The sequence below is a fragment of the Anomaloglossus baeobatrachus genome, unplaced genomic scaffold (genome assembly GCF_048569485.1).
Source record: "Anomaloglossus baeobatrachus isolate aAnoBae1 unplaced genomic scaffold, aAnoBae1.hap1 Scaffold_847, whole genome shotgun sequence".
In the NCBI taxonomy this organism is placed as follows: Eukaryota; Metazoa; Chordata; class Amphibia; order Anura; family Aromobatidae; genus Anomaloglossus; species Anomaloglossus baeobatrachus.
In genome coordinates this window covers 1-17,915 of record NW_027445236.1, presented here as the reverse complement: position 1 = coordinate 17,915, position 17,915 = coordinate 1, and the positions used below count along the sequence as shown (strand labels likewise).

The window sequence follows — 17,915 nt, the reverse complement described above, 5'->3', positions numbered from 1 at the left end:
TGTATAAAAAGAATCAATTAGCAGAGGATGGTTTCGATCCATCGACCTCTGGGTTATGGGCCCAGCACGCTTCCGCTGCGCCACTCTGCTGCCGGTGGTCTGTTCGTTGAGAAGGTCTATTTATTGACTGACTTTTCAAAAGTGGCTAAAATGTATTTGGTCTTTGTGATGGAATCCATCAGCAGGAGCTTATTGTCGGCGCCTCGAGTCCTCCTGAGCATCAGCAATTGTCTCTTTGTTTTTGCTGATTTCTTTTTGTCATATTATGTTAAAAAGTTGATCTGAGAAACCTGTGCCCGGCCTGCCTGGCTGAGAGTTCCTGTAGAAAGATCTGTTTGCGTCTCTGTGGCGCAATTGGTTAGCGCGTTCGGCTGTTAACCGAAAGGATGGTGGTTCAAGCCCACCCAGGGACGATGGTCTTTTTTGCTTAAGTAGCAGCCTATGTACGAGTGAAGAAGGTTCCACGTCGTCTTTCAATTGCTCTCCCGACAAATAACTCTGTTGCTCGCTGCCTACGTTTTGAACTCCCGAGTTAGAATGGAGGAGACCTTTGGAAAAGAGCTCTTTGTATGTGGACGGAAGCAGCTTAGCTGGGCTGTGTTTATTCAGGGGCAATGGTCTCTTTGGCTCGAGTAGCATACTAGGGGTGTAAAAGGTTCCACGTTAGCTTTCGGCGGAGCTGCTCTCCCAACAAAAAACTCTCTGTTGCTTTGTGCTTACGTTTTGAACTCCTCAGGTAGAACGGAGGAGACCCTTCTAGAAGAGCTGTTTGTAGGTGGACAGATGGAGCATAGCTGGGCTGTGTTTACTAGCAGGATGAGCCCTCCGATAGAATTCGCAAACATCCTTCGAGCTGGAAATGAACCAGCAACCCAAGGATTTGCTAATTTACTTCTACAGTCTTTGGCTCTACCAGCTGACCTATTGAAGGCTTGTCTTGGCCTTGGTTGAAAGCCTCCTAGTTTTAGCTGTTGGAGTTTTGAGCATGAGGTGAAAAGGAAATCACTGCTACCATGTGAAAAAAATCAGCTTTGGAGAATGCGGGCATCGATCCCGCTACCTCTCACATGCGAAGCGAGCGCTCTACCACTTGAGCTAATTCCCCTGGCGTGACATTTGTGCTTTTAGTTTCTTGCCACACTTCATAGGGATTTTCTTATCATGTCAGGTGAGAAGCTGCATTGTTATATGGTATTTTTTTTCTGTAAGAAATCTTTTTTTTTTTTTTTTTTTTTTTTTTTTAAGTGTGAGTTCCATGTTGCCATAGTAGAAGATCATCGGAGGACTTTACAAGGTGAAGGGTGGCTTCCAAATACATGCACGCCTCTTCCAAGCAAAGCCTTTACATATCTACGGAGAAGACAAAAAACTCTCTGTTGATTTGTGCTTACGTTTTGATCTCCTCACTCCTCAGGTACAACGGAGGAGACCTTTCTAGAAGAGCTGTTTGTAGGTGGACGGAACGAGCATAGCTGGGCTGTGTTTACCAGCCCGATGAACCTTCCGATAGAATGCGCAAAACTCCTTCGAGCCGGAAATGAACCAGCGACCTAAGGATTGCTAACTTTCTTCTACAGTCCTCCACTTTACCAGCTGAGCTATCGAAGGCTCGTTTTGGCCTTGATCGAAAGCCTCCTAGTTTTAGCTGTTGGAGTTTTGAGCATGAGGTAAAAAGACAATCACTGCTACCATGTGAAAAATAACTCTTGGAGAATGCGGGCATCGATCCCGCTGCCTCTCGCATGCAAAGCGAGCGCTCTACCACTTGAGCTAATCCCCCTGGCATGACAGGTTTGCCTTTAGTTTCTTGCCACACTTCACGGTGATTTTCTCATCATGTCAGGTATGAAGCTGCAATGCTATATGGCAATTTTTATGTAAGAATAGCTTGCTTTTTTTTTTTAAAGTGTGAGTTCCATTTTACCATAGTAGAAGATCATCGGAGGAGTTTAAAAGGTGAAGGGTGGCTTACAAATACATGCACACCTCTTCCAAGCAAACCCTTTACATATCTACGAAGAACCGAGGGGTAAGCAATAAAAAACCCCTTAATAGTTTGGAGACGAAAGTTGCAATGTAGCACAATATCAGTCTTATCGAAGAAATATAATGATGACCTGTATAAAAAGAATCAATTAGCAGAGGATGGTTTCGATCCATCGACCTCTGGGTTATGGGCCCAGCACGCTTCCGCTGCGCCACTCTGCTGCCGGTGGTCTGTTCGTTGAGAAGGTCTATTTATTGACTGACTTTTCAAAAGTGGCTAAAATGTATTTGGTCTTTGTGATGGAATCCATCAGCAGGAGCTTATTGTCGGCGCCTCGAGTCCTCCTGAGCATCAGCAATTGTCTCTTTGTTTTTGCTGATTTCTTTTTGTCATATTATGTTAAAAAGTTGATCTGAGAAACCTGTGCCCGGCCTGCCTGGCTGAGAGTTCCTGTAGAAAGATCTGTTTGCGTCTCTGTGGCGCAATTGGTTAGCGCGTTCGGCTGTTAACCGAAAGGATGGTGGTTCAAGCCCACCCAGGGACGATGGTCTTTTTTGCTTAAGTAGCAGCCTATGTACGAGTGAAGAAGGTTCCACGTCGTCTTTCAATTGCTCTCCCGACAAATAACTCTGTTGCTCGCTGCCTACGTTTTGAACTCCCGAGTTAGAATGGAGGAGACCTTTGGAAAAGAGCTCTTTGTATGTGGACGGAAGCAGCTTAGCTGGGCTGTGTTTATTCAGGGGCAATGGTCTCTTTGGCTCGAGTAGCATACTAGGGGTGTAAAAGGTTCCACGTTAGCTTTCGGCGGAGCTGCTCTCCCAACAAAAAACTCTCTGTTGCTTTGTGCTTACGTTTTGAACTCCTCAGGTAGAACGGAGGAGACCCTTCTAGAAGAGCTGTTTGTAGGTGGACAGATGGAGCATAGCTGGGCTGTGTTTACTAGCAGGATGAGCCCTCCGATAGAATTCGCAAACATCCTTCGAGCTGGAAATGAACCAGCAACCCAAGGATTTGCTAATTTACTTCTACAGTCTTCGGCTCTACCAGCTGACCTATTGAAGGCTTGTCTTGGCCTTGGTTGAAAGCCTCCTAGTTTTAGCTGTTGGAGTTTTGAGCATGAGGTGAAAAGGAAATCACTGCTACCATGTGAAAAAAATCAGCTTTGGAGAATGCGGGCATCGATCCCGCTACCTCTCACATGCGAAGCGAGCGCTCTACCACTTGAGCTAATTCCCCTGGCGTGACATTTGTGCTTTTAGTTTCTTGCCACACTTCATAGGGATTTTCTTATCATGTCAGGTGAGAAGCTGCATTGTTATATGGTATTTTTTTTCTGTAAGAAATCTTTTTTTTTTTTTTTTTTTTTTTTTTTTTAAGTGTGAGTTCCATGTTGCCATAGTAGAAGATCATCGGAGGACTTTACAAGGTGAAGGGTGGCTTCCAAATACATGCACGCCTCTTCCAAGCAAAGCCTTTACATATCTACGGAGAAGACAAAAAACTCTCTGTTGATTTGTGCTTACGTTTTGATCTCCTCACTCCTCAGGTACAACGGAGGAGACCTTTCTAGAAGAGCTGTTTGTAGGTGGACGGAACGAGCATAGCTGGGCTGTGTTTACCAGCCCGATGAACCTTCCGATAGAATGCGCAAAACTCCTTCGAGCCGGAAATGAACCAGCGACCTAAGGATTGCTAACTTTCTTCTACAGTCCTCCACTTTACCAGCTGAGCTATCGAAGGCTCGTTTTGGCCTTGATCGAAAGCCTCCTAGTTTTAGCTGTTGGAGTTTTGAGCATGAGGTAAAAAGACAATCACTGCTACCATGTGAAAAATAACTCTTGGAGAATGCGGGCATCGATCCCGCTGCCTCTCGCATGCAAAGCGAGCGCTCTACCACTTGAGCTAATCCCCCTGGCATGACAGGTTTGCCTTTAGTTTCTTGCCACACTTCACGGTGATTTTCTCATCATGTCAGGTATGAAGCTGCAATGCTATATGGCAATTTTTATGTAAGAATAGCTTGCTTTTTTTTTTTAAAGTGTGAGTTCCATTTTACCATAGTAGAAGATCATCGGAGGAGTTTAAAAGGTGAAGGGTGGCTTACAAATACATGCACACCTCTTCCAAGCAAACCCTTTACATATCTACGAAGAACCGAGGGGTAAGCAATAAAAAACCCCTTAATAGTTTGGAGACGAAAGTTGCAATGTAGCACAATATCAGTCTTATCGAAGAAATATAATGATGACCTGTATAAAAAGAATCAATTAGCAGAGGATGGTTTCGATCCATCGACCTCTGGGTTATGGGCCCAGCACGCTTCCGCTGCGCCACTCTGCTGCCGGTGGTCTGTTCGTTGAGAAGGTCTATTTATTGACTGACTTTTCAAAAGTGGCTAAAATGTATTTGGTCTTTGTGATGGAATCCATCAGCAGGAGCTTATTGTCGGCGCCTCGAGTCCTCCTGAGCATCAGCAATTGTCTCTTTGTTTTTGCTGATTTCTTTTTGTCATATTATGTTAAAAAGTTGATCTGAGAAACCTGTGCCCGGCCTGCCTGGCTGAGAGTTCCTGTAGAAAGATCTGTTTGCGTCTCTGTGGCGCAATTGGTTAGCGCGTTCGGCTGTTAACCGAAAGGATGGTGGTTCAAGCCCACCCAGGGACGATGGTCTTTTTTGCTTAAGTAGCAGCCTATGTACGAGTGAAGAAGGTTCCACGTCGTCTTTCAATTGCTCTCCCGACAAATAACTCTGTTGCTCGCTGCCTACGTTTTGAACTCCCGAGTTAGAATGGAGGAGACCTTTGGAAAAGAGCTCTTTGTATGTGGACGGAAGCAGCTTAGCTGGGCTGTGTTTATTCAGGGGCAATGGTCTCTTTGGCTCGAGTAGCATACTAGGGGTGTAAAAGGTTCCACGTTAGCTTTCGGCGGAGCTGCTCTCCCAACAAAAAACTCTCTGTTGCTTTGTGCTTACGTTTTGAACTCCTCAGGTAGAACGGAGGAGACCCTTCTAGAAGAGCTGTTTGTAGGTGGACAGATGGAGCATAGCTGGGCTGTGTTTACTAGCTGGATGAGCCCTCCGATAGAATTTGCAAACATCCTTCGAGCTGGAAATGAACCAGCAACCCAAGGATTTGCTAATTTACTTCTACAGTCTTTGGCTCTACCAGCTGACCTATTGAAGGCTTGTCTTGGCCTTGGTTGAAAGCCTCCTAGTTTTAGCTGTTGGAGTTTTGAGCATGAGGTGAAAAGGAAATCACTGCTACCATGTGAAAAAAATCAGCTTTGGAGAATGCGGGCATCGATCCCGCTACCTCTCACATGCGAAGCGAGCGCTCTACCACTTGAGCTAATTCCCCTGGCGTGACATTTGTGCTTTTAGTTTCTTGCCACACTTCATAGGGATTTTCTTATCATGTCAGGTGAGAAGCTGCATTGTTATATGGTATTTTTTTTCTGTAAGAAATCTTTTTTTTTTTTTTTTTTTTTTTTTTTTTTTAAGTGTGAGTTCCATGTTGCCATAGTAGAAGATCATCGGAGGACTTTACAAGGTGAAGGGTGGCTTCCAAATACATGCACGCCTCTTCCAAGCAAAGCCTTTACATATCTACGGAGAAGACAAAAAACTCTCTGTTGATTTGTGCTTACGTTTTGATCTCCTCACTCCTCAGGTACAACGGAGGAGACCTTTCTAGAAGAGCTGTTTGTAGGTGGACGGAACGAGCATAGCTGGGCTGTGTTTACCAGCCCGATGAACCTTCCGATAGAATGCGCAAAACTCCTTCGAGCCGGAAATGAACCAGCGACCTAAGGATTGCTAACTTTCTTCTACAGTCCTCCACTTTACCAGCTGAGCTATCGAAGGCTCGTTTTGGCCTTGATCGAAAGCCTCCTAGTTTTAGCTGTTGGAGTTTTGAGCATGAGGTAAAAAGACAATCACTGCTACCATGTGAAAAATAACTCTTGGAGAATGCGGGCATCGATCCCGCTGCCTCTCGCATGCAAAGCGAGCGCTCTACCACTTGAGCTAATCCCCCTGGCATGACAGGTTTGCCTTTAGTTTCTTGCCACACTTCACGGTGATTTTCTCATCATGTCAGGTATGAAGCTGCAATGCTATATGGCAATTTTTATGTAAGAATAGCTTGCTTTTTTTTTTTAAAGTGTGAGTTCCATTTTACCATAGTAGAAGATCATCGGAGGAGTTTAAAAGGTGAAGGGTGGCTTACAAATACATGCACACCTCTTCCAAGCAAACCCTTTACATATCTACGAAGAACCGAGGGGTAAGCAATAAAAAACCCCTTAATAGTTTGGAGACGAAAGTTGCAATGTAGCACAATATCAGTCTTATCGAAGAAATATAATGATGACCTGTATAAAAAGAATCAATTAGCAGAGGATGGTTTCGATCCATCGACCTCTGGGTTATGGGCCCAGCACGCTTCCGCTGCGCCACTCTGCTGCCGGTGGTCTGTTCGTTGAGAAGGTCTATTTATTGACTGACTTTTCAAAAGTGGCTAAAATGTATTTGGTCTTTGTGATGGAATCCATCAGCAGGAGCTTATTGTCGGCGCCTCGAGTCCTCCTGAGCATCAGCAATTGTCTCTTTGTTTTTGCTGATTTCTTTTTGTCATATTATGTTAAAAAGTTGATCTGAGAAACCTGTGCCCGGCCTGCCTGGCTGAGAGTTCCTGTAGAAAGATCTGTTTGCGTCTCTGTGGCGCAATTGGTTAGCGCGTTCGGCTGTTAACCGAAAGGATGGTGGTTCAAGCCCACCCAGGGACGATGGTCTTTTTTGCTTAAGTAGCAGCCTATGTACGAGTGAAGAAGGTTCCACGTCGTCTTTCAATTGCTCTCCCGACAAATAACTCTGTTGCTCGCTGCCTACGTTTTGAACTCCCGAGTTAGAATGGAGGAGACCTTTGGAAAAGAGCTCTTTGTATGTGGACGGAAGCAGCTTAGCTGGGCTGTGTTTATTCAGGGGCAATGGTCTCTTTGGCTCGAGTAGCATACTAGGGGTGTAAAAGGTTCCACGTTAGCTTTCGGCGGAGCTGCTCTCCCAACAAAAAACTCTCTGTTGCTTTGTGCTTACGTTTTGAACTCCTCAGGTAGAACGGAGGAGACCCTTCTAGAAGAGCTGTTTGTAGGTGGACAGATGGAGCATAGCTGGGCTGTGTTTACTAGCAGGATGAGCCCTCCGATAGAATTCGCAAACATCCTTCGAGCTGGAAATGAACCAGCAACCCAAGGATTTGCTAATTTACTTCTACAGTCTTTGGCTCTACCAGCTGACCTATTGAAGGCTTGTCTTGGCCTTGGTTGAAAGCCTCCTAGTTTTAGCTGTTGGAGTTTTGAGCATGAGGTGAAAAGGAAATCACTGCTACCATGTGAAAAAAATCAGCTTTGGAGAATGCGGGCATCGATCCCGCTACCTCTCACATGCGAAGCGAGCGCTCTACCACTTGAGCTAATTCCCCTGGCGTGACATTTGTGCTTTTAGTTTCTTGCCACACTTCATAGGGATTTTCTTATCATGTCAGGTGAGAAGCTGCATTGTTATATGGTATTTTTTTTCTGTAAGAAATCTTTTTTTTTTTTTTTTTTTTTTTTTTTTTTTAAGTGTGAGTTCCATGTTGCCATAGTAGAAGATCATCGGAGGACTTTACAAGGTGAAGGGTGGCTTCCAAATACATGCACGCCTCTTCCAAGCAAAGCCTTTACATATCTACGGAGAAGACAAAAAACTCTCTGTTGATTTGTGCTTACGTTTTGATCTCCTCACTCCTCAGGTACAACGGAGGAGACCTTTCTAGAAGAGCTGTTTGTAGGTGGACGGAACGAGCATAGCTGGGCTGTGTTTACCAGCCCGATGAACCTTCCGATAGAATGCGCAAAACTCCTTCGAGCCGGAATTGAACCAGCGACCTAAGGATTGCTAACTTTCTTCTACAGTCCTCCACTTTACCAGCTGAGCTATCGAAGGCTCGTTTTGGCCTTGATCGAAAGCCTCCTAGTTTTAGCTGTTGGAGTTTTGAGCATGAGGTAAAAAGACAATCACTGCTACCATGTGAAAAATAACTCTTGGAGAATGCGGGCATCGATCCCGCTGCCTCTCGCATGCAAAGCGAGCGCTCTACCACTTGAGCTAATCCCCCTGGCATGACAGGTTTGCCTTTAGTTTCTTGCCACACTTCACGGTGATTTTCTCATCATGTCAGGTATGAAGCTGCAATGCTATATGGCAATTTTTATGTAAGAATAGCTTGCTTTTTTTTTTTAAAGTGTGAGTTCCATTTTACCATAGTAGAAGATCATCGGAGGAGTTTAAAAGGTGAAGGGTGGCTTACAAATACATGCACACCTCTTCCAAGCAAACCCTTTACATATCTACGAAGAACCGAGGGGTAAGCAATAAAAAACCCCTTAATAGTTTGGAGACGAAAGTTGCAATGTAGCACAATATCAGTCTTATCGAAGAAATATAATGATGACCTGTATAAAAAGAATCAATTAGCAGAGGATGGTTTCGATCCATCGACCTCTGGGTTATGGGCCCAGCACGCTTCCGCTGCGCCACTCTGCTGCCGGTGGTCTGTTCGTTGAGAAGGTCTATTTATTGACTGACTTTTCAAAAGTGGCTAAAATGTATTTGGTCTTTGTGATGGAATCCATCAGCAGGAGCTTATTGTCGGCGCCTCGAGTCCTCCTGAGCATCAGCAATTGTCTCTTTGTTTTTGCTGATTTCTTTTTGTCATATTATGTTAAAAAGTTGATCTGAGAAACCTGTGCCCGGCCTGCCTGGCTGAGAGTTCCTGTAGAAAGATCTGTTTGCGTCTCTGTGGCGCAATTGGTTAGCGCGTTCGGCTGTTAACCGAAAGGATGGTGGTTCAAGCCCACCCAGGGACGATGGTCTTTTTTGCTTAAGTAGCAGCCTATGTACGAGTGAAGAAGGTTCCACGTCGTCTTTCAATTGCTCTCCCGACAAATAACTCTGTTGCTCGCTGCCTACGTTTTGAACTCCCGAGTTAGAATGGAGGAGACCTTTGGAAAAGAGCTCTTTGTATGTGGACGGAAGCAGCTTAGCTGGGCTGTGTTTATTCAGGGGCAATGGTCTCTTTGGCTCGAGTAGCATACTAGGGGTGTAAAAGGTTCCACGTTAGCTTTCGGCGGAGCTGCTCTCCCAACAAAAAACTCTCTGTTGCTTTGTGCTTACGTTTTGAACTCCTCAGGTAGAACGGAGGAGACCCTTCTAGAAGAGCTGTTTGTAGGTGGACAGATGGAGCATAGCTGGGCTGTGTTTACTAGCTGGATGAGCCCTCCGATAGAATTTGCAAACATCCTTCGAGCTGGAAATGAACCAGCAACCCAAGGATTTGCTAATTTACTTCTACAGTCTTTGGCTCTACCAGCTGACCTATTGAAGGCTTGTCTTGGCCTTGGTTGAAAGCCTCCTAGTTTTAGCTGTTGGAGTTTTGAGCATGAGGTGAAAAGGAAATCACTGCTACCATGTGAAAAAAATCAGCTTTGGAGAATGCGGGCATCGATCCCGCTACCTCTCACATGCGAAGCGAGCGCTCTACCACTTGAGCTAATTCCCCTGGCGTGACATTTGTGCTTTTAGTTTCTTGCCACACTTCATAGGGATTTTCTTATCATGTCAGGTGAGAAGCTGCATTGTTATATGGTATTTTTTTTCTGTAAGAAATCTTTTTTTTTTTTTTTTTTTTTTTTTTTTTAAGTGTGAGTTCCATGTTGCCATAGTAGAAGATCATCGGAGGACTTTACAAGGTGAAGGGTGGCTTCCAAATACATGCACGCCTCTTCCAAGCAAAGCCTTTACATATCTACGGAGAAGACAAAAAACTCTCTGTTGATTTGTGCTTACGTTTTGATCTCCTCACTCCTCAGGTACAACGGAGGAGACCTTTCTAGAAGAGCTGTTTGTAGGTGGACGGAACGAGCATAGCTGGGCTGTGTTTACCAGCCCGATGAACCTTCCGATAGAATGCGCAAAACTCCTTCGAGCCGGAAATGAACCAGCGACCTAAGGATTGCTAACTTTCTTCTACAGTCCTCCACTTTACCAGCTGAGCTATCGAAGGCTCGTTTTGGCCTTGATCGAAAGCCTCCTAGTTTTAGCTGTTGGAGTTTTGAGCATGAGGTAAAAAGACAATCACTGCTACCATGTGAAAAATAACTCTTGGAGAATGCGGGCATCGATCCCGCTGCCTCTCGCATGCAAAGCGAGCGCTCTACCACTTGAGCTAATCCCCCTGGCATGACAGGTTTGCCTTTAGTTTCTTGCCACACTTCACGGTGATTTTCTCATCATGTCAGGTATGAAGCTGCAATGCTATATGGCAATTTTTATGTAAGAATAGCTTGCTTTTTTTTTTTAAAGTGTGAGTTCCATTTTACCATAGTAGAAGATCATCGGAGGAGTTTAAAAGGTGAAGGGTGGCTTACAAATACATGCACACCTCTTCCAAGCAAACCCTTTACATATCTACGAAGAACCGAGGGGTAAGCAATAAAAAACCCCTTAATAGTTTGGAGACGAAAGTTGCAATGTAGCACAATATCAGTCTTATCGAAGAAATATAATGATGACCTGTATAAAAAGAATCAATTAGCAGAGGATGGTTTCGATCCATCGACCTCTGGGTTATGGGCCCAGCACGCTTCCGCTGCGCCACTCTGCTGCCGGTGGTCTGTTCGTTGAGAAGGTCTATTTATTGACTGACTTTTCAAAAGTGGCTAAAATGTATTTGGTCTTTGTGATGGAATCCATCAGCAGGAGCTTATTGTCGGCGCCTCGAGTCCTCCTGAGCATCAGCAATTGTCTCTTTGTTTTTGCTGATTTCTTTTTGTCATATTATGTTAAAAAGTTGATCTGAGAAACCTGTGCCCGGCCTGCCTGGCTGAGAGTTCCTGTAGAAAGATCTGTTTGCGTCTCTGTGGCGCAATTGGTTAGCGCGTTCGGCTGTTAACCGAAAGGATGGTGGTTCAAGCCCACCCAGGGACGATGGTCTTTTTTGCTTAAGTAGCAGCCTATGTACGAGTGAAGAAGGTTCCACGTCGTCTTTCAATTGCTCTCCCGACAAATAACTCTGTTGCTCGCTGCCTACGTTTTGAACTCCCGAGTTAGAATGGAGGAGACCTTTGGAAAAGAGCTCTTTGTATGTGGACGGAAGCAGCTTAGCTGGGCTGTGTTTATTCAGGGGCAATGGTCTCTTTGGCTCGAGTAGCATACTAGGGGTGTAAAAGGTTCCACGTTAGCTTTCGGCGGAGCTGCTCTCCCAACAAAAAACTCTCTGTTGCTTTGTGCTTACGTTTTGAACTCCTCAGGTAGAACGGAGGAGACCCTTCTAGAAGAGCTGTTTGTAGGTGGACAGATGGAGCATAGCTGGGCTGTGTTTACTAGCAGGATGAGCCCTCCGATAGAATTCGCAAACATCCTTCGAGCTGGAAATGAACCAGCAACCCAAGGATTTGCTAATTTACTTCTACAGTCTTTGGCTCTACCAGCTGACCTATTGAAGGCTTGTCTTGGCCTTGGTTGAAAGCCTCCTAGTTTTAGCTGTTGGAGTTTTGAGCATGAGGTGAAAAGGAAATCACTGCTACCATGTGAAAAAAATCAGCTTTGGAGAATGCGGGCATCGATCCCGCTACCTCTCACATGCGAAGCGAGCGCTCTACCACTTGAGCTAATTCCCCTGGCGTGACATTTGTGCTTTTAGTTTCTTGCCACACTTCATAGGGATTTTCTTATCATGTCAGGTGAGAAGCTGCATTGTTATATGGTATTTTTTTTCTGTAAGAAATCTTTTTTTTTTTTTTTTTTTTTTTTTTTTTAAGTGTGAGTTCCATGTTGCCATAGTAGAAGATCATCGGAGGACTTTACAAGGTGAAGGGTGGCTTCCAAATACATGCACGCCTCTTCCAAGCAAAGCCTTTACATATCTACGGAGAAGACAAAAAACTCTCTGTTGATTTGTGCTTACGTTTTGATCTCCTCACTCCTCAGGTACAACGGAGGAGACCTTTCTAGAAGAGCTGTTTGTAGGTGGACGGAACGAGCATAGCTGGGCTGTGTTTACCAGCCCGATGAACCTTCCGATAGAATGCGCAAAACTCCTTCGAGCCGGAAATGAACCAGCGACCTAAGGATTGCTAACTTTCTTCTACAGTCCTCCACTTTACCAGCTGAGCTATCGAAGGCTCGTTTTGGCCTTGATCGAAAGCCTCCTAGTTTTAGCTGTTGGAGTTTTGAGCATGAGGTAAAAAGACAATCACTGCTACCATGTGAAAAATAACTCTTGGAGAATGCGGGCATCGATCCCGCTGCCTCTCGCATGCAAAGCGAGCGCTCTACCACTTGAGCTAATCCCCCTGGCATGACAGGTTTGCCTTTAGTTTCTTGCCACACTTCACGGTGATTTTCTCATCATGTCAGGTATGAAGCTGCAATGCTATATGGCAATTTTTATGTAAGAATAGCTTGCTTTTTTTTTTTAAAGTGTGAGTTCCATTTTACCATAGTAGAAGATCATCGGAGGAGTTTAAAAGGTGAAGGGTGGCTTACAAATACATGCACACCTCTTCCAAGCAAAGCCTTTACATATCTACGAAGAACCGAGGGGTAAGCAATAAAAAACCCCTTAATAGTTTGGAGACGAAAGTTGCAATGTAGCACAATATCAGTCTTATCGAAGAAATATAATGATGACCTGTATAAAAAGAATCAATTAGCAGAGGATGGTTTCGATCCATCGACCTCTGGGTTATGGGCCCAGCACGCTTCCGCTGCGCCACTCTGCTGCCGGTGGTCTGTTCGTTGAGAAGGTCTATTTATTGACTGACTTTTCAAAAGTGGCTAAAATGTATTTGGTCTTTGTGATGGAATCCATCAGCAGGAGCTTATTGTCGGCGCCTCGAGTCCTCCTGAGCATCAGCAATTGTCTCTTTGTTTTTGCTGATTTCTTTTTGTCATATTATGTTAAAAAGTTGATCTGAGAAACCTGTGCCCGGCCTGCCTGGCTGAGAGTTCCTGTAGAAAGATCTGTTTGCGTCTCTGTGGCGCAATTGGTTAGCGCGTTCGGCTGTTAACCGAAAGGATGGTGGTTCAAGCCCACCCAGGGACGATGGTCTTTTTTGCTTAAGTAGCAGCCTATGTACGAGTGAAGAAGGTTCCACGTCGTCTTTCAATTGCTCTCCCGACAAATAACTCTGTTGCTCGCTGCCTACGTTTTGAACTCCCGAGTTAGAATGGAGGAGACCTTTGGAAAAGAGCTCTTTGTATGTGGACGGAAGCAGCTTAGCTGGGCTGTGTTTATTCAGGGGCAATGGTCTCTTTGGCTCGAGTAGCATACTAGGGGTGTAAAAGGTTCCACGTTAGCTTTCGGCGGAGCTGCTCTCCCAACAAAAAACTCTCTGTTGCTTTGTGCTTACGTTTTGAACTCCTCAGGTAGAACGGAGGAGACCCTTCTAGAAGAGCTGTTTGTAGGTGGACAGATGGAGCATAGCTGGGCTGTGTTTACTAGCAGGATGAGCCCTCCGATAGAATTCGCAAACATCCTTCGAGCTGGAAATGAACCAGCAACCCAAGGATTTGCTAATTTACTTCTACAGTCTTTGGCTCTACCAGCTGACCTATTGAAGGCTTGTCTTGGCCTTGGTTGAAAGCCTCCTAGTTTTAGCTGTTGGAGTTTTGAGCATGAGGTGAAAAGGAAATCACTGCTACCATGTGAAAAAAATCAGCTTTGGAGAATGCGGGCATCGATCCCGCTACCTCTCACATGCGAAGCGAGCGCTCTACCACTTGAGCTAATTCCCCTGGCGTGACATTTGTGCTTTTAGTTTCTTGCCACACTTCATAGGGATTTTCTTATCATGTCAGGTGAGAAGCTGCATTGTTATATGGTATTTTTTTTCTGTAAGAAATCTTTTTTTTTTTTTTTTTTTTTTTTTTTTAAGTGTGAGTTCCATGTTGCCATAGTAGAAGATCATCGGAGGACTTTACAAGGTGAAGGGTGGCTTCCAAATACATGCACGCCTCTTCCAAGCAAAGCCTTTACATATCTACGGAGAAGACAAAAAACTCTCTGTTGATTTGTGCTTACGTTTTGATCTCCTCACTCCTCAGGTACAACGGAGGAGACCTTTCTAGAAGAGCTGTTTGTAGGTGGACGGAACGAGCATAGCTGGGCTGTGTTTACCAGCCCGATGAACCTTCCGATAGAATGCGCAAAACTCCTTCGAGCCGGAAATGAACCAGCGACCTAAGGATTGCTAACTTTCTTCTACAGTCCTCCACTTTACCAGCTGAGCTATCGAAGGCTCGTTTTGGCCTTGATCGAAAGCCTCCTAGTTTTAGCTGTTGGAGTTTTGAGCATGAGGTAAAAAGACAATCACTGCTACCATGTGAAAAATAACTCTTGGAGAATGCGGGCATCGATCCCGCTGCCTCTCGCATGCAAAGCGAGCGCTCTACCACTTGAGCTAATCCCCCTGGCATGACAGGTTTGCCTTTAGTTTCTTGCCACACTTCACGGTGATTTTCTCATCATGTCAGGTATGAAGCTGCAATGCTATATGGCAATTTTTATGTAAGAATAGCTTGCTTTTTTTTTTTAAAGTGTGAGTTCCATTTTACCATAGTAGAAGATCATCGGAGGAGTTTAAAAGGTGAAGGGTGGCTTACAAATACATGCACACCTCTTCCAAGCAAACCCTTTACATATCTACGAAGAACCGAGGGGTAAGCAATAAAAAACCCCTTAATAGTTTGGAGACGAAAGTTGCAATGTAGCACAATATCAGTCTTATCGAAGAAATATAATGATGACCTGTATAAAAAGAATCAATTAGCAGAGGATGGTTTCGATCCATCGACCTCTGGGTTATGGGCCCAGCACGCTTCCGCTGCGCCACTCTGCTGCCGGTGGTCTGTTCGTTGAGAAGGTCTATTTATTGACTGACTTTTCAAAAGTGGCTAAAATGTATTTGGTCTTTGTGATGGAATCCATCAGCAGGAGCTTATTGTCGGCGCCTCGAGTCCTCCTGAGCATCAGCAATTGTCTCTTTGTTTTTGCTGATTTCTTTTTGTCATATTATGTTAAAAAGTTGATCTGAGAAACCTGTGCCCGGCCTGCCTGGCTGAGAGTTCCTGTAGAAAGATCTGTTTGCGTCTCTGTGGCGCAATTGGTTAGCGCGTTCGGCTGTTAACCGAAAGGATGGTGGTTCAAGCCCACCCAGGGACGATGGTCTTTTTTGCTTAAGTAGCAGCCTATGTACGAGTGAAGAAGGTTCCACGTCGTCTTTCAATTGCTCTCCCGACAAATAACTCTGTTGCTCGCTGCCTACGTTTTGAACTCCCGAGTTAGAATGGAGGAGACCTTTGGAAAAGAGCTCTTTGTATGTGGACGGAAGCAGCTTAGCTGGGCTGTGTTTATTCAGGGGCAATGGTCTCTTTGGCTCGAGTAGCATACTAGGGGTGTAAAAGGTTCCACGTTAGCTTTCGGCGGAGCTGCTCTCCCAACAAAAAACTCTCTGTTGCTTTGTGCTTACGTTTTGAACTCCTCAGGTAGAACGGAGGAGACCCTTCTAGAAGAGCTGTTTGTAGGTGGACAGATGGAGCATAGCTGGGCTGTGTTTACTAGCAGGATGAGCCCTCCGATAGAATTCGCAAACATCCTTCGAGCTGGAAATGAACCAGCAACCCAAGGATTTGCTAATTTACTTCTACAGTCTTTGGCTCTACCAGCTGACCTATTGAAGGCTTGTCTTGGCCTTGGTTGAAAGCCTCCTAGTTTTAGCTGTTGGAGTTTTGAGCATGAGGTGAAAAGGAAATCACTGCTACCATGTGAAAAAAATCAGCTTTGGAGAATGCGGGCATCGATCCCGCTACCTCTCACATGCGAAGCGAGCGCTCTACCACTTGAGCTAATTCCCCTGGCGTGACATTTGTGCTTTTAGTTTCTTGCCACACTTCATAGGGATTTTCTTATCATGTCAGGTGAGAAGCTGCATTGTTATATGGTATTTTTTTTCTGTAAGAAATCTTTTTTTTTTTTTTTTTTTTTTTTTTTTTAAGTGTGAGTTCCATGTTGCCATAGTAGAAGATCATCGGAGGACTTTACAAGGTGAAGGGTGGCTTCCAAATACATGCACGCCTCTTCCAAGCAAAGCCTTTACATATCTACGGAGAAGACAAAAAACTCTCTGTTGATTTGTGCTTACGTTTTGATCTCCTCACTCCTCAGGTACAACGGAGGAGACCTTTCTAGAAGAGCTGTTTGTAGGTGGACGGAACGAGCATAGCTGGGCTGTGTTTACCAGCCCGATGAACCTTCCGATAGAATGCGCAAAACTCCTTCGAGCCGGAAATGAACCAGCGACCTAAGGATTGCTAACTTTCTTCTACAGTCCTCCACTTTACCAGCTGAGCTATCGAAGGCTCGTTTTGGCCTTGATCGAAAGCCTCCTAGTTTTAGCTGTTGGAGTTTTGAGCATGAGGTAAAAAGACAATCACTGCTACCATGTGAAAAATAACTCTTGGAGAATGCGGGCATCGATCCCGCTGCCTCTCGCATGCAAAGCGAGCGCTCTACCACTTGAGCTAATCCCCCTGGCATGACAGGTTTGCCTTTAGTTTCTTGCCACACTTCACGGTGATTTTCTCATCATGTCAGGTATGAAGCTGCAATGCTATATGGCAATTTTTATGTAAGAATAGCTTGCTTTTTTTTTTTAAAGTGTGAGTTCCATTTTACCATAGTAGAAGATCATCGGAGGAGTTTAAAAGGTGAAGGGTGGCTTACAAATACATGCACACCTCTTCCAAGCAAACCCTTTACATATCTACGAAGAACCGAGGGGTAAGCAATAAAAAACCCCTTAATAGTTTGGAGACGAAAGTTGCAATGTAGCACAATATCAGTCTTATCGAAGAAATATAATGATGACCTGTATAAAAAGAATCAATTAGCAGAGGATGGTTTCGATCCATCGACCTCTGGGTTATGGGCCCAGCACGCTTCCGCTGCGCCACTCTGCTGCCGGTGGTCTGTTCGTTGAGAAGGTCTATTTATTGACTGACTTTTCAAAAGTGGCTAAAATGTATTTGGTCTTTGTGATGGAATCCATCAGCAGGAGCTTATTGTCGGCGCCTCGAGTCCTCCTGAGCATCAGCAATTGTCTCTTTGTTTTTGCTGATTTCTTTTTGTCATATTATGTTAAAAAGTTGATCTGAGAAACCTGTGCCCGGCCTGCCTGGCTGAGAGTTCCTGTAGAAAGATCTGTTTGCGTCTCTGTGGCGCAATTGGTTAGCGCGTTCGGCTGTTAACCGAAAGGATGGTGGTTCAAGCCCACCCAGGGACGATGGTCTTTTTTGCTTAAGTAGCAGCCTATGTACGAGTGAAGAAGGTTCCACGTCGTCTTTCAATTGCTCTCCCGACAAATAACTCTGTTGCTCGCTGCCTACGTTTTGAACTCCCGAGTTAGAATGGAGGAGACCTTTGGAAAAGAGCTCTTTGTATGTGGACGGAAGCAGCTTAGCTGGGCTGTGTTTATTCAGGGGCAATGGTCTCTTTGGCTCGAGTAGCATACTAGGGGTGTAAAAGGTTCCACGTTAGCTTTCGGCGGAGCTGCTCTCCCAACAAAAAACTCTCTGTTGCTTTGTGCTTACGTTTTGAACTCCTCAGGTAGAACGGAGGAGACCCTTCTAGAAGAGCTGTTTGTAGGTGGACAGATGGAGCATAGCTGGGCTGTGTTTACTAGCAGGATGAGCCCTCCGATAGAATTCGCAAACATCCTTCGAGCTGGAAATGAACCAGCAACCCAAGGATTTGCTAATTTACTTCTACAGTCTTTGGCTCTACCAGCTGACCTATTGAAGGCTTGTCTTGGCCTTGGTTGAAAGCCTCCTA

General features: G+C 44.9%; 25 non-coding genes across 25 annotated transcripts; 9 read left to right on the top strand and 16 right to left on the bottom strand.

The window, feature by feature from the left end:
• The first annotated feature begins 339 nt into the window (after nt 1-339).
• On the top strand, nt 340-413 carry TRNAN-GUU (transfer RNA asparagine (anticodon GUU)). The gene has a single exon. It is a non-coding gene; the product is annotated as a tRNA-Asn (tRNA).
• A 619-nt stretch (nt 414-1,032) lies between these two features.
• On the bottom strand, nt 1,033-1,105 carry TRNAA-CGC (transfer RNA alanine (anticodon CGC)). The gene has a single exon. It is a non-coding gene; the product is annotated as a tRNA-Ala (tRNA).
• A 602-nt stretch (nt 1,106-1,707) lies between these two features.
• TRNAA-UGC (transfer RNA alanine (anticodon UGC)) lies at nt 1,708-1,780 on the bottom strand. The gene has a single exon. It is a non-coding gene; the product is annotated as a tRNA-Ala (tRNA).
• A 677-nt stretch (nt 1,781-2,457) lies between these two features.
• Nucleotides 2,458-2,531, top strand: TRNAN-GUU (transfer RNA asparagine (anticodon GUU)). Its single transcript has one exon. It is a non-coding gene; the product is annotated as a tRNA-Asn (tRNA).
• A 619-nt stretch (nt 2,532-3,150) lies between these two features.
• On the bottom strand, nt 3,151-3,223 carry TRNAA-CGC (transfer RNA alanine (anticodon CGC)). Its single transcript has one exon. It is a non-coding gene; the product is annotated as a tRNA-Ala (tRNA).
• Nucleotides 3,224-3,826: 603 nt separating this feature from the next.
• TRNAA-UGC (transfer RNA alanine (anticodon UGC)) lies at nt 3,827-3,899 on the bottom strand. The gene has a single exon. It is a non-coding gene; the product is annotated as a tRNA-Ala (tRNA).
• A 677-nt stretch (nt 3,900-4,576) lies between these two features.
• On the top strand, nt 4,577-4,650 carry TRNAN-GUU (transfer RNA asparagine (anticodon GUU)). The gene has a single exon. It is a non-coding gene; the product is annotated as a tRNA-Asn (tRNA).
• A 619-nt stretch (nt 4,651-5,269) lies between these two features.
• Nucleotides 5,270-5,342, bottom strand: TRNAA-CGC (transfer RNA alanine (anticodon CGC)). Its single transcript has one exon. It is a non-coding gene; the product is annotated as a tRNA-Ala (tRNA).
• Nucleotides 5,343-5,947: 605 nt separating this feature from the next.
• TRNAA-UGC (transfer RNA alanine (anticodon UGC)) lies at nt 5,948-6,020 on the bottom strand. The gene has a single exon. It is a non-coding gene; the product is annotated as a tRNA-Ala (tRNA).
• Nucleotides 6,021-6,697: 677 nt separating this feature from the next.
• Nucleotides 6,698-6,771, top strand: TRNAN-GUU (transfer RNA asparagine (anticodon GUU)). The gene has a single exon. It is a non-coding gene; the product is annotated as a tRNA-Asn (tRNA).
• Nucleotides 6,772-7,390: 619 nt separating this feature from the next.
• On the bottom strand, nt 7,391-7,463 carry TRNAA-CGC (transfer RNA alanine (anticodon CGC)). The gene has a single exon. It is a non-coding gene; the product is annotated as a tRNA-Ala (tRNA).
• A 605-nt stretch (nt 7,464-8,068) lies between these two features.
• On the bottom strand, nt 8,069-8,141 carry TRNAA-UGC (transfer RNA alanine (anticodon UGC)). The gene has a single exon. It is a non-coding gene; the product is annotated as a tRNA-Ala (tRNA).
• Nucleotides 8,142-8,818: 677 nt separating this feature from the next.
• On the top strand, nt 8,819-8,892 carry TRNAN-GUU (transfer RNA asparagine (anticodon GUU)). The gene has a single exon. It is a non-coding gene; the product is annotated as a tRNA-Asn (tRNA).
• Nucleotides 8,893-9,511: 619 nt separating this feature from the next.
• TRNAA-CGC (transfer RNA alanine (anticodon CGC)) lies at nt 9,512-9,584 on the bottom strand. Its single transcript has one exon. It is a non-coding gene; the product is annotated as a tRNA-Ala (tRNA).
• A 603-nt stretch (nt 9,585-10,187) lies between these two features.
• On the bottom strand, nt 10,188-10,260 carry TRNAA-UGC (transfer RNA alanine (anticodon UGC)). The gene has a single exon. It is a non-coding gene; the product is annotated as a tRNA-Ala (tRNA).
• Nucleotides 10,261-10,937: 677 nt separating this feature from the next.
• TRNAN-GUU (transfer RNA asparagine (anticodon GUU)) lies at nt 10,938-11,011 on the top strand. The gene has a single exon. It is a non-coding gene; the product is annotated as a tRNA-Asn (tRNA).
• Nucleotides 11,012-11,630: 619 nt separating this feature from the next.
• TRNAA-CGC (transfer RNA alanine (anticodon CGC)) lies at nt 11,631-11,703 on the bottom strand. Its single transcript has one exon. It is a non-coding gene; the product is annotated as a tRNA-Ala (tRNA).
• A 603-nt stretch (nt 11,704-12,306) lies between these two features.
• Nucleotides 12,307-12,379, bottom strand: TRNAA-UGC (transfer RNA alanine (anticodon UGC)). The gene has a single exon. It is a non-coding gene; the product is annotated as a tRNA-Ala (tRNA).
• A 677-nt stretch (nt 12,380-13,056) lies between these two features.
• TRNAN-GUU (transfer RNA asparagine (anticodon GUU)) lies at nt 13,057-13,130 on the top strand. The gene has a single exon. It is a non-coding gene; the product is annotated as a tRNA-Asn (tRNA).
• A 619-nt stretch (nt 13,131-13,749) lies between these two features.
• On the bottom strand, nt 13,750-13,822 carry TRNAA-CGC (transfer RNA alanine (anticodon CGC)). Its single transcript has one exon. It is a non-coding gene; the product is annotated as a tRNA-Ala (tRNA).
• A 602-nt stretch (nt 13,823-14,424) lies between these two features.
• Nucleotides 14,425-14,497, bottom strand: TRNAA-UGC (transfer RNA alanine (anticodon UGC)). Its single transcript has one exon. It is a non-coding gene; the product is annotated as a tRNA-Ala (tRNA).
• A 677-nt stretch (nt 14,498-15,174) lies between these two features.
• Nucleotides 15,175-15,248, top strand: TRNAN-GUU (transfer RNA asparagine (anticodon GUU)). The gene has a single exon. It is a non-coding gene; the product is annotated as a tRNA-Asn (tRNA).
• Nucleotides 15,249-15,867: 619 nt separating this feature from the next.
• On the bottom strand, nt 15,868-15,940 carry TRNAA-CGC (transfer RNA alanine (anticodon CGC)). The gene has a single exon. It is a non-coding gene; the product is annotated as a tRNA-Ala (tRNA).
• Nucleotides 15,941-16,543: 603 nt separating this feature from the next.
• On the bottom strand, nt 16,544-16,616 carry TRNAA-UGC (transfer RNA alanine (anticodon UGC)). Its single transcript has one exon. It is a non-coding gene; the product is annotated as a tRNA-Ala (tRNA).
• Nucleotides 16,617-17,293: 677 nt separating this feature from the next.
• Nucleotides 17,294-17,367, top strand: TRNAN-GUU (transfer RNA asparagine (anticodon GUU)). The gene has a single exon. It is a non-coding gene; the product is annotated as a tRNA-Asn (tRNA).
• Nucleotides 17,368-17,915: the final 548 nt, after the last annotated feature.